We start from the raw sequence: 12930 nt of genomic DNA, 5'->3' as shown, positions 1-12930 counted from the left end.
CATTACGACACATCATTTTGATTGGTTAATGAAAGACATGACCTGCTAGGTCAAAGGAAGTTGTTTCAGGTCTAATAGTGCTGAAAAACCTCAGGGTGAAAAATTGCTTTGCGTCGAGAGTTTGCGTACGATCGAAAATATACCAAAACGAAGATAATGATAAATGCCTTTGACTGTTTCCCCCACAGACCCTACCCATTATTTCACCGTAAATTCCGACGGTATGTAAATCGTATTGTAATAAAATGTGTGTGTTTTGTATGAACATGTTTGTTTCTTCATTGTAAGTGTCGTGAAAATCAATGACGTATTTTTTTTTCAAAAATAAGTATTATTTTCCCGAGCCCGGCGTGGTGAACGAATAATTTGTTTGGATAATTTTTCGTTGTTGGCAAGATGGTTACAGTGTTTAACTCCAAAACAAAATCATCTTTTCTGAGTATAAGCTCATCCCTTACTTTTCCCTTACGTGTTCATGCCTCGGGGCTTATGATCAGGGAAGTACGGTATACTGTGAAGATTCAGATCAGTCTAGTGTGAGTGATGAGAGTATATCGTCGACGATGCCCCTTGTTCGGATGATAGTTTTATTTCAAATTACACGGAAGTCTGTGAACAATCTGCTTGGTGTTCCTGTGACACTTGTCCCATGATTTGCTAGTGCAGCCCCGTGAATACATGGACGAAAATGTTTCCACCACCACCCTACGAACTCAAGATTGCATACTCCAGCATCCAGACTTTGAAATAATTTGCACGCACAGTGCAGTACTGGAAACAGCATTTATTAGAAAGTTAGACAAAAAAAATGCCCGTCTCGATCAATCGCACATCCATAATGTTTGTATGTTGATACGCTTGTAAATAACATTAACGTAAAAGTCGAAACAACCTGGACTAGAAGTCAATTCACCAGTCCAGCCAACTATGGCTCCCTAAGTTGTTTATATTAAATCAGATACTATTTCGTCATCATGCTTTGTTACCTTTCCTGTTTATACCTCGTTAGGGCGTTTTTATGGCAAGATGGCGCAAACGGAAGTTCTTCGCAGGTTTATGGTTTCTCATATTTAAATCATCATAACTCTGAAGATAATCATTTTTTTTCATTTTTTTTTTCAAATTTATAATTAATATACATAACTTGGTAAATACAAACACCAAATTAGGCTCTATTTAGTTCCCCTTTAAGAATATTAAATAGCATATATAGCATGCAGCCCAAAACTATAAGTACAATAATCTTATATGGTTACTTCATTGTGAATCTGAAAGTGAAACAAAATAAAACAATTTAATGTGTTATGTACTATTCTTAGACAAATCAAAAAACAACTGCAATGAATCTATGTATAGTAACCCACATGTTACATAGGGGACCGTGTAGCCTAGCATCCCCTCTACCCCTCCCACCTCCAAACCAAGTCACATCAATCTTGATATGGAAACAAACTTTAACGTTGGAAAAAGTTAAGTATGAATTAGGTATAATATTTCAAAGGATTAACAAATCTACTTCTCAAAACACAATGCGATATAGCAAATCAATAGCAATTATTTTAAACTTGAATTTTGAAATAAAATCAGAAAAATTACATATATATGGCTATTTTCAGGGTGCGGATGCTCCATCCCAATTTACCTCAAAGTATATTTTGATATATTCTGGGACCATAATGTCGAGCCTACTCAAAAACATGTGATATTTGTTTTTTGAAACATGTCTATTAATTATTAATGTAAATGAATAGTATTATAATTAGCTTATGTCATAGTATATACCTGGGTGAAAACTCATCCATATCAACTATGTAATACGAAGATGTAATATACGACTGCTCGTGAGTTCTTTGCCTTTGGTTATAGACCGAATTACAATTACAAACATGTTCCAATGACAATAAAAGTAAAATAAATCAATAAAAAATAAAATAAAAAACAAATAAAAGACAATAAAAGAGTGAAAATTTATTTTAAAAAAACGATGAAAATGGTTATAATTCCGCTGATTTCGAAACACGAACGACGCTTAGACAAGACGCATAATTGACACACGATTCGTAAGCTAAATTCGGTAAAATTTCTTCTTTGTTTTGACTGTTCGATTATGATAAAACCGTCATCACCTCTAAGTATTTGTTTGTGGAGCTGGTTGATGTCATGAGCTGTATTATTCACTCACCTTTGGTTCGCACCAAATAATAGTGGCCCATACAAACATTGTATTGAATTTAAAATGGCCAACAAGTGGCCACGTAAGTACTATTCTTATACGTTGTGTTATTTTGTGATTTTATCAAATTTGTTGAAGCATTGGCTATTTTACTGTGAACGTGCTTAGAGATATTTCTTGAAGATGAAAAAATCTTTAACATCATTTCAAGTAACACTGCAAAGTAACACAAATCGACCAATGTTGTCGCGTAGTGCACTTCAGTGATGTCGCTAAAACTAAATCAAAAACAAATGTTGAACAAATTTATAAAAGACTTGATGACAACTTAACATTTTAGTCTCACAATTCAATATTTGTCGAGACATTTATTTTCTTATATTTTACAACCTGAAATAGTGGAAATTAATCAAAAGAAAATCGTTTAGGGTCCGATTTGATGATAGTGACTGCCACAGAGAACGAACGTGTCTAGGTAGTAGGGTTTGGGTCGAATCCGGTAAGGTTTGCGCAAGTGGCAAACACCTAATTGGCAGTATTATCTGTATAAAAAGTAAATCTCTATATCGATAAAATTATTACATATACAATTTATATATATACTAGTAGCTTCGCGGTAAGTGGCTTTCGCGGTAAGTGGGTTTTGTTTTGGGTGGGTCTCGCGGGGAGTAGGGCTTTGTCGCAGTAACTGGTCCTTTCATCGTTGTTGAGAATTAAAGTTTTATGTTTCTTTAATAACTTGCGCTATTCTGGGAATACCATCCTTAAAAGCTATTAATTTGCCCTCATGATTTGTGCAGTTGCTCTGGCCGGAGATCCAAAATAAGACCCATGCTCTGATAATGCCCATAGTTTCAAAGACCAAGAATCACTATCATTATGATCTTATTGGTGTTGCAAAGAATAGTTGAATATTGTTTATTAAAATTAATAATCCCCATAACCGTTTTCCAATATAGATAAATTATAGTACGTAACAAATATATAACTCAGTCTCAACAATGAAATAAAGAAATATATATATATATATATATATATATATATATATATATATATATATACAATACAACTAATTCAAATTGCAAGAAATTGCAATATAAAATATTCCGTCAGTAACACTTCTCAAGGGCGTATTTCACGGTCAGTGTTATTTACGAAAATATTGGTTTATAATTTTATAAATTTGCTTGGCAATTCCCGCCCCAATTAGATATAATGTGTACATATTTTAATAAATAAAAATGAAATATTAATTATTTCATATTTTATTATAGAACCTGCACAAAAGTAATCAATATTTTTCCTTGCTAGAATGATGTGTAACTTCATATGGGAACCCTGATAAAGTTCACAGCTGGCGATTTAGCAATACCCGTATCAGGGATAGTCAACTTCTTGTGAAATTGATTACCTAACGTTTTTAGGTTCATGTGCTACAAGTTACAGAGCACATACCTAAGCGGCCGTTCCTTAGCAAACAATTAAGCCAAGGCATTTTTGATGTCGAAATCGCGAAATTCTCCGTTTTTACGCAATCTGGGAAGTTCGAATTACTAAATGAAGTATAGGACAATGAAGCTGAAATACCCAAGAACCAACACATACCAACAATTATATCTCAAAAGTGAATATTTGTGGTGTATTTTAAGTCTAACCATGGAGGTATAAACCTGGAGGTATAAACTTCCATGGTCTAACCGAACCGGAAGTGGAAATTTGTTAGTACTCTAAATATCTAAACATATTTTAGTATATGGTAGTAACAATTTGTCAATGATTATTTGTAAGCATGAGATTGTTATGTTAATTTCGTTCATTCATGGAATACTGTGTGATGACGCTATCTTCAGGGCCTAGCTGATTGAGACTTCTATTGGCGATCCGCTCCGCTAGGATTGCCATTAAAATCACTTGTGTGTGTGTGATTTCCAGTGTTTTCACGTATTAATTCTTCTGTTTTTGTATTAATTCTTTTTTTTTTTTGGCTTAGCCGATTTCCCTAAAACTTGGCAGGTAGGTCACACCTTCACCCTAGTTATTAGGAAATATCTGGAAAAAAAATTGGCCTACCGTTGCCATAGCAATAGCCAAAAAACTGATTTTTGGATAGCTTTGCGCCAAATATATCTCCTCATACAAATTTGAGATAAAACGCCTCAGACATAGCTCATTCTACTCAGCTTGAGTGTGGGCACAAAGTTACTATTTGAATTGTTGATATCTTTTTTCATTACAGAGAAATTTGACCCCAAATTTGGGGTAACTGTTCATCAGGAATTGCTTTTTAACTCTTCTGTTATTTTTTTGGCTGAGCCGACTTGGTTCAAACTTGGCAGGCAAGTCACACCTTCATTCTAGTTAGGTTGTAAAATCTGAAAACAAATTCAGGCCCACCGTTTTTATAGCAACATCCAAAAAACAGATTTTTTTAATACATTTGCGCCAAATGTATCTCACCCTACATTTCTAGGATTAAAATGCACGGACATAGCTCACTCTACTCAGCTTGAGTGTGGGCATAAATTTACTGTTTTTTTATGTATATTTTCATGAGAGAGAAAATTAACCTGAAAGTTTGGGTAACTTTTCACCGGCAACTGCTTTTAACTGCTCTGTGATTTTTTTCTTGGCTTGGCTGATTTTGTCCATACTTGACAGGCAGGTCGTACCGTCACTAATTGAAACCAAATTGGCCCACTGCTGCCATGGCAACAGCCAAAAACTGATTTTTGAATACTTTCGCCCAAATTTATTACCTTATTACCTCCTACCAGTCTTGTAAGAGCAATGTTCAAATGATCATGCTTTTTATTTTGGCTACGTTGCGCACTGATAAGAGATCACTGGCGCCGACATTGTTACATTGTATCAACGTAATCCCAACGCAACTTTGAAATTTGATTGAACTGTAAATGCTGCCTTCAATCTAGAAAATACTATCGCAAAACGGTTGGAAATAATAAATTTAACAACAGAATACGTCCTAACAATAAAATAAAGTAACTTCTAAAGACTGAATGTTTTTTTTTTGCGAACTTCGTATACGTGATTCGGTTTTAGTTATAAACCGACGTTATCTTCACGTTCATGTCCTACCATAGAAACAGCCAAAAACATGTTGCTTGTTTTTTGAGAGGAGCGGATGCCAACCAGCCTACCGGTTTGTTTGAATACTTTCGCCCCAAATTTATTACCTCCTACCAGTTTTGTAATAGCAGTGTTCAAATGATCATGCTTTTTATTTTGAATACGTCGTGCACTGGTAAGATACCACTGGCGCCGACATTGTTACACTGTATCAACGTAATCCCAACGCAACTATGAACTTTGAATGAACTGTAAATGCTGCCTTCAATCTAGAAAATACTATCGCAAAACGGTTGGAAATAATAAATTTAACAACAGAATACGTCCTAACAATAAAATAAAGTAACTTCTAAAGACTGAATGTTTGTTTGTTTTTTGCGAACTTCGTATACGTAATTCGGTTTTAGTTATAAACCAACGTTATCTTCACGTTCATGTCCTGCCATAGAAACAGCCAAAAACATGTTGCTTGTTTTTTGAGAGGAGCGGATGCCAACCATCCTACCGGTTTGTTTGAATACTTTCGCCCCAAATTTATTAACTCCTACCAGTTTTGTAATAGCAGTGTTCAAATGATCATGCTTTTTATTTTGAATACGTCGTGCACTGGTAAGATACCACTGGCGCCGACATTGTTACACTGTATCAACGTAATCCCAACGCAACTATGAACTTTGAATGAACTGTAAATGCTGCCTTCAATCTAGAAAATACTATCGCAAAACGGTTGGAAATAATAAATTTAACAACAGAATACGTCCTAACAATAAAATAAAGTAACTTCTAAAGACTGAATGTTTGTTTTTTTGCGAACTTCGTATACGTGATTCGGTTTTAGTTATAAACCAACGTTATCTTCACGTTCATGTCCTACCATAGAAACAGCCAAAAACATGTTGCTTGTTTTTTGAGAGGAGCGGATGCCAACCAGCCTACCGGTTTGTTTGAATACTTTCGCCCCAAATTTATTACCTCCTACCAGTTTTGTAATAGCAGTGTTCAAATGATCATGCTTTTTATTTTGAATACGTCGTGCACTGGTAAGATACCACTGGCGCCGACATTGTTACACTGTATCAACGTATTCCCAACGCAACTATGAACTTTGAATGAACTGTAAATGCTGCCTTCAATCTAGAAAATACTATCGCAAAACGGTTGGAAATAATAAATTTAACAACAGAATACGTCCTAACAATAAAATAAAGTAACTTCTAAAGACTGAATGTTTGTTTTTTTGCGAACTTCGTGATTCGGTTTTAGTTATAAACCGACGTTATCTTCACGTTCATTTCCTGCCATAGAAACAGCCGAAAACATGTTGCTTGTTTTTTGAGAGGAGCGGATGCCAACCAGCCTATCGGTTTGTTTGAATACTTTCGCCCCAAATTTATTACCTCCTACCAGTTTTGTAATAGCAGTGTTCAAATGATCATGCTTTTTATTTCGGCTACTTTGCGGACTGGTAAGATACCACTGGCGCCGACATTGTTACACTGTATCAACGTAATCCCAACGCAACTTTGAACTTTAAATGAACTGTAAATGCTGCTTTCATTCTAGAAAATACTATCACAAAACGGTTGGAAATATTAAATGTAACAACAGAATACGTCCTAGTTATAAACTAAGTGACTTCTAAAGACTGAATGGTTTTTGTGAACATCGTATACGGGGCCCATTTAGTTATAAACTGATGTTAGCTTCACGTTCATGTCCTACCATGGAAACATCCAAAAACATGTAGCTTGTTTTTTGAGCGGAGCGGATCGCCAACCAGCCTACCGGCTTGTATTGACTATGTCCCGGACTGTTTACTAGTACTTACTTACTTGTCAGTGTCTGACTGTTATATACAGCCCAGAACACGTCAGAATAGTAAAAAAAAGTCAGGAAATGTCAGTTGCCCGTGCTTTGAGAGCTGTAGAACCAAAACAATCTGTCACCCTTCGCTGCCCACAGCATCGATATGATTTTATATTGCATAGTAATGAACACTAAATGCTGCTATCCCGGTCAGCAATCGAATCACAAATTTTTCATGATTTATGCAACTGGTACTTCCATCTTTCCTTAATGGTCTGAACTTTAAAATTGTCAAGTTCGAGAGTGTGTTTTTACGTAAAGTGACGCCAACATTCAACAACGTGTTGAACAGGAAGTCCATCTTGGGCTAGTGGCATTGTCAAATTTTAGAGAGTACAGGAAATGTTTCAGTAAGGAATTGTTATGCATATCAAAATCTTTTATTGGAACAGAACATGTTATATATTCACTAAAAACAACGTTGCCATGTTTCTAGGCGTACAACGAATTGGAAACAAAAGAAATCGTCCAATCCAAACGACCTGCGTCCTTGAGAATCTAGTCTTATTGCCTCTGCCTTTCGAGCGAAAAAAGGTCGAAGCCAAAAATAGGATAGGTTATTTATTAGAGGCGCTCGCGAAACCAAAATTTGGAGAGTGAATCACTCCGGCGGCGAAAAGTAATCGAGGGTAAAAAACGTGTTTATGCTATGAGAAAGTGCAGATCTTGAACGTACTTTAGTGCAAATACATTTTTGCCTATCACGGCGAACGCAATTTAATGCGGGTGAATTTCCCTAGTTGTATACGGTGTCCAATATGGCGACCAAGGGCAAAAACATTGTTATGCAAATGAACTTTAGTTGAAAATTTGAGTTTTCTCGGCGATATCTAAGTGAATTTGGACCAAAATTTTATCAGCAAGACTCAGAATACGACTGTGACAGCCACTGAAACGCAATTGAAGGCAAATGAACTCGTCAAGCAAAAATAACCATTTTGACTCTTGAGGGGAATGGAAATCAGTTAATTTGAGGGTGTCACAATAAGCGAGGGAGTAAATCGTTTTTATGCTACGAAAAAATGAAGACCTTGAACATACTTTTTGGACTTTAGTATAACGTCATTTTTGTTTGATTACCTAACGTTTTTAGGTTAATTTGCTGCAAGTTACAGAGCACATACGTAAGCGGCCACCCCTCAGCAAATAATGAAGCAAATGCGTTTTCGATGTCGAAATCGCGAAATTACTAAACGAAGTACAGGACGACGAAGATAAAATATCCAAGAATCAACACATACCAAAAATGATATCTCAAAAGTGAATATTCGTGGTGTATTTTAAGTCTAACCGGCCCAGAAGTGGAAATTTGTTAGTACTCTAAATATCCAAACATATTTTAGTATAAGGTAGTAATCAGGAGCTTTTCCCAAGAATATGCAGAATTATGTTGTATGCTGCCTTCTATGTTTTAACAGTTTCCATGCTGTGATTTCGTTTTTATCGTGTCGGTCAAGCCTATGAATTATAGGAAATACTTAATTATAGTTTTCATTCAGATCCTATTCAATGAGATAAATAGTACAATTGATCCCAAAATGGATCGTGTCTACGCTGGAAATCTCGGTTAGTAGATGTTCATATCATGGAGTTGGCGACCTAGTTGTACAAATGATGATATCGCGTTAAGAATGTTTTGTACGCAGAGAAGAGTACAGCTCATCGTAATGTTGTGAACACAGGCGTTGTGTTTGGGGATCGGGAGCTTCGTCTCGCTTGGCTGGTGTCACTTACACGTAGAGGTACCAGATTCGATCCAAATGAATACACATTAGTTCATTACAGACAGTCCAGCTTTATTCACACAAGCAGTCATCCGAGGTAACCCCTCGCTGTACCGTTCTCTCGTTCTCCCCTCTTACAAAGGTCACAAACTCACTATATTAAAGGTCAAAACACTAAGGCGTGGCGGAGTAAACATGCGATCAGCCAATCGCTGCAGTCGTTGGCACGATCACGTGATTACCAGGGATGTGTCTCACTACTACTAAATACAATAAATAAACAATCTATCAAATTCCTGTTATATATGTTTATAATCTCCTCCCTAAACATGCAAGTTGTTGATTCTGAACAGTAGTGCAACGGCATGTGAACCGAATGTGTGAACGTGAAGTCGCTATCTTCAGGGCTCATACCACTAATTGAAACTCCATAGACGACAATGTTAACATATGATGAGATTGCTATATGAAAATAATAAACAAAGTTGAAAACATGGCTCTAAAATGGGAAATCAACATGCCTGCAATCAACCACATGAAAAAAAACACATGTTGGCCTGCTCAAACTCTTGCAAAACTCAGGTAAACAAGACACACCTACTGCATTTGGACTGCACCTAGATAAATCACTGGAAAAACACCCAGATTAGAACATAGACCTTACAAAAGATTAGAACATCGAAATACACACAGAATAATCCCACAGGTACACAGCCGGTAAGTAGTAAACAAAAGACCACACGTTAGTCTCACCTTTGACCCAGGTGATCACGCCCTCAAACAGGGAACACCTGAGAAAAAAAATATTTAAAACAATTCATTGGTTCTTGCAAGGCATTTAAATTGATTAGTGGCATGAGACCATAACAGTGATACCAGTAACGGTACAATGGCCATTTCCACATGTCATTTATAAATATAGACGGCCTTGAGAAGGTCACGTAAAACATCGTCTGAGCATGCGTAGTAGATTTGCGTAGTGTTTTGATCGTTCTTCGGCATATGGATACCGCGCACATATATTCGCGATACAAGTTCTCTGTATGTCATACAGACTCTAATTATTAGGTTCGAATTAACGCAATCTCAGACATTTTCCCATCCCTGCAGTTTATTTTCGAAGCAAACACCCCAACATTGACGCGTATTACCCGCATAGCGTCGCCCGTCCCGGCCCCTTGGTCAAACTCTATATATCCTCAAAACGTATTTATCTAATTGAACTCAGGCAAAAAAAAATACAAGACTGATATTTTTCACACTATTATATAATGATTGAATTAAATCAGAATGAAGCTTGTAATTACATTTACTTGCCTGTATTCATGAATGACTTTGAAGTATTATGTAAGCTAGCTCTACCAGTGAAACTAATTGGGAATAACAAACAGTATTCTACATAGGGGCCGTCATATTTTGATACAAACTTTATCTGCCGAAATGTACCATTCTGCCTTGACCCATGACAAAGTGAACATTATTTCAGCAAACCCATGCCATCTGCTACACTTATCAAATGAAGGATTTATGATTTGGTCTTTCATGGCCATGGTCCTGTGGAACAATATACTGTTAAAGCGGGGAAGTCGTCAACTGCGCATGCGTCAGATGGCCATAGCGTGTCATTGTTTACAAACTAGCGTCTACCCATGAGCCTTAGCATTTTTTACGCGTGTTGTTTTCGTCGCTTGGGAGTCAATATGTCATTTTGGCAGTTGATTTAATATTTGCGTAAATTATGAAAGAGGAACCTCTGTGTTAAAATACGCTCACGATGTTGGCCCAACAACTACCATAACGCAGGAACGTCTGTAGAATATTTGTCAATTTTCTGAATACAAGCAATTTCTCCCACTATACCAAGTCGATATAAATTAGGTCAACCTTGGTCAAGTCAGATGAGGTTTCACACAGAAATACGAATAAGAACTTACTCGTTATATCATTCAACATTTCTTGCATGGCCTTTTATGGTCACTTTTCAGTTATCTCAGTTATTAATTATATAATTATGTTATTAAAGGTACACCAAGGTTTACTCAGATTTATGAATGCAGTTTCTTGAGCATTTATGAGACATAGTTTGGTTGCACTTGTGTACTCTGAGATTTTGGACCCGGGTCAATAAAAGTTTTCAGTTATCAGATTAAGGAAAATCACTTAATGATGAGTTGTACCCACATAGAGTACATATTAATTCAGTTGTTTGCAGATGTTCCATGTATTATTTTAACACGGGTATTTTATAATTAAATAACGGGAACTGTGACATTCATGTCTTGTAACATATAATGTCACACGTGGCTAAGCAATTGAAGCACTCGCTACTTTGCGTTGTCATTACTGATGTATTGCAGTTTTAATATCATGGGGCAATTATGTTCTCGTCCATGGTTGCAATACAGGTTAATTAATAATCTCAAATATGTCAAATTTGTTCTCAGTGCAAAGCAATATTTTCCTGTAGGTGAAAGTTTCACTTTCGTAGTTAACCTTTTACTTACTGGCATTGCTAAGTTGTGTTTTGATAAGTAATTCCGTAATATAGTGAAACCGTCAATGCGTTTGTAAAAATCATTTACTTAGGCATGCTAGAAAATGATTTGTTGTTTGTTTTTAATCTTTTATTTATTTATATTGTCTATTATGTAATAAATCATCAAAAGTGCACGCCTCAATATTGCTCGTCGCGTGATCAACTTGTATATGTAAGTGTGTTATTGTGCGCCATCACATGTAATATCATATAAATTAATTTCAGATATTGAATTGAGTTTGAAACAAACCTTGTTATTGAGTATATATATATATATATATATATATATATATATATATAGTTCGTTTAACGTAAATTATGGCATTTAGCATTTGTTGGGAATCGTCTTTATTTGGAATGCTCTGATTGGATGGAAGTTTGAGCCTACCAAGGTGTGGTCGAATTCAAATAAGCATGAACTACTACTACTACTTGACAGGGAAGTGATACTTATAATGCAGCAAGCTGTTTTAATTGCTGTTGTGATAGAGTGTTTAATTACCTTGTCAAATGCGCTATGTGGCTGGTGTGGTATATTTAAGGTGGGTTAAACCCACCAAACCAGCACAGAGAGTAGAGCAATTGTCACAATTGTGGCAATGTGCTCTAAGAAAATATTCTGTGTGTGTGTGTATATTTATATATTTATATATATCCTTTGCTTGAATCAAATTCACTGGCTTCGTACATACAGGTTTACCGGTTTACCAGTTTCTAGTTAAAATTTAGCCGATCCTATGACCCAAGACAGATGGACATTTGCCACATGCCACAACACTAATTCCCAAGTGCCACACCTTAGAACAGGGAGACGGATCTGATATTGGCTGGAGCTTTTTTTATATGGAAATGGTCATGGTGAATGGCAAACTTGGTGGTCAAACAGTAATAAAAATAATCACAGGCTTACTCCGCCCACCCCAATAAAAATTAAATGGCTTATGGATAACAATTTTAATTTTAAACTTCTCTGCTTTTGTACCCAATCGTGGGGAATCCCAGGACAACCGCATGGATTTGCCTAAAAACAGCAGTTCAAACCGATCCCGTTCACACCCTCCGAGCTGTTGTTTATTTTTAGGATTGACAGAGTTACCTTTACGTAGATTTTTCATAACCAGATAGTTGTCTCTAAAATGTGTCGGATTATTTGTGTGCAAGCTTCATTTTACAGTGCATTATACCTAAAAAAAAACCACTCCATCCAACTGTCCATTCAGAGTGAATGTAAATGCATGGACCTGTACAGAATACCAGTTCATCCCACATTATTTATGAGGACCATGTTAAAAAGATCTCAAACCATTATGAGGCCAATGTAAAACAAATTTGGTGTTTTCAGTATTAGGGTAAAAAATATTGGGAAGTTAGACAGGGATTTTATTATTTTAGATTTATTTTTTTCCCAACATGTTCAGTCTATATCAAATACAATCATTTTAAACAATTGTTTTTTACATGATGATATTAATATGAAGGTTTGTTCATTTTAGAAAAAGGTAACTCATTTCCATAAAAATAAAATTTGACCTTAATAACAAATG

The 12930-nt window shown here is 36.0% G+C and overlaps 1 protein-coding gene across 1 annotated transcript in view; it reads right to left on the bottom strand.

The window, feature by feature from the left end:
- LOC102801736 (CMP-N-acetylneuraminate-poly-alpha-2,8-sialyltransferase-like) overlaps positions 1–12930 on the bottom strand; it is a 256075-nt gene that overhangs the window by 242053 nt on the left and 1092 nt on the right. The gene's annotated exons all lie outside the window — the stretch shown is intronic.

The sequence above is a fragment of the Saccoglossus kowalevskii genome, chromosome 5 (assembly GCF_978046115.1).
Source record: "Saccoglossus kowalevskii chromosome 5, keSacKowa6.1, whole genome shotgun sequence".
NCBI classification, from domain to species: Eukaryota; Metazoa; Hemichordata; class Enteropneusta; family Harrimaniidae; genus Saccoglossus; species Saccoglossus kowalevskii.
The sequence above is the reverse complement of the archived record's forward strand: the minus strand, read 5'-3'. Positions and strand labels throughout refer to the sequence as shown.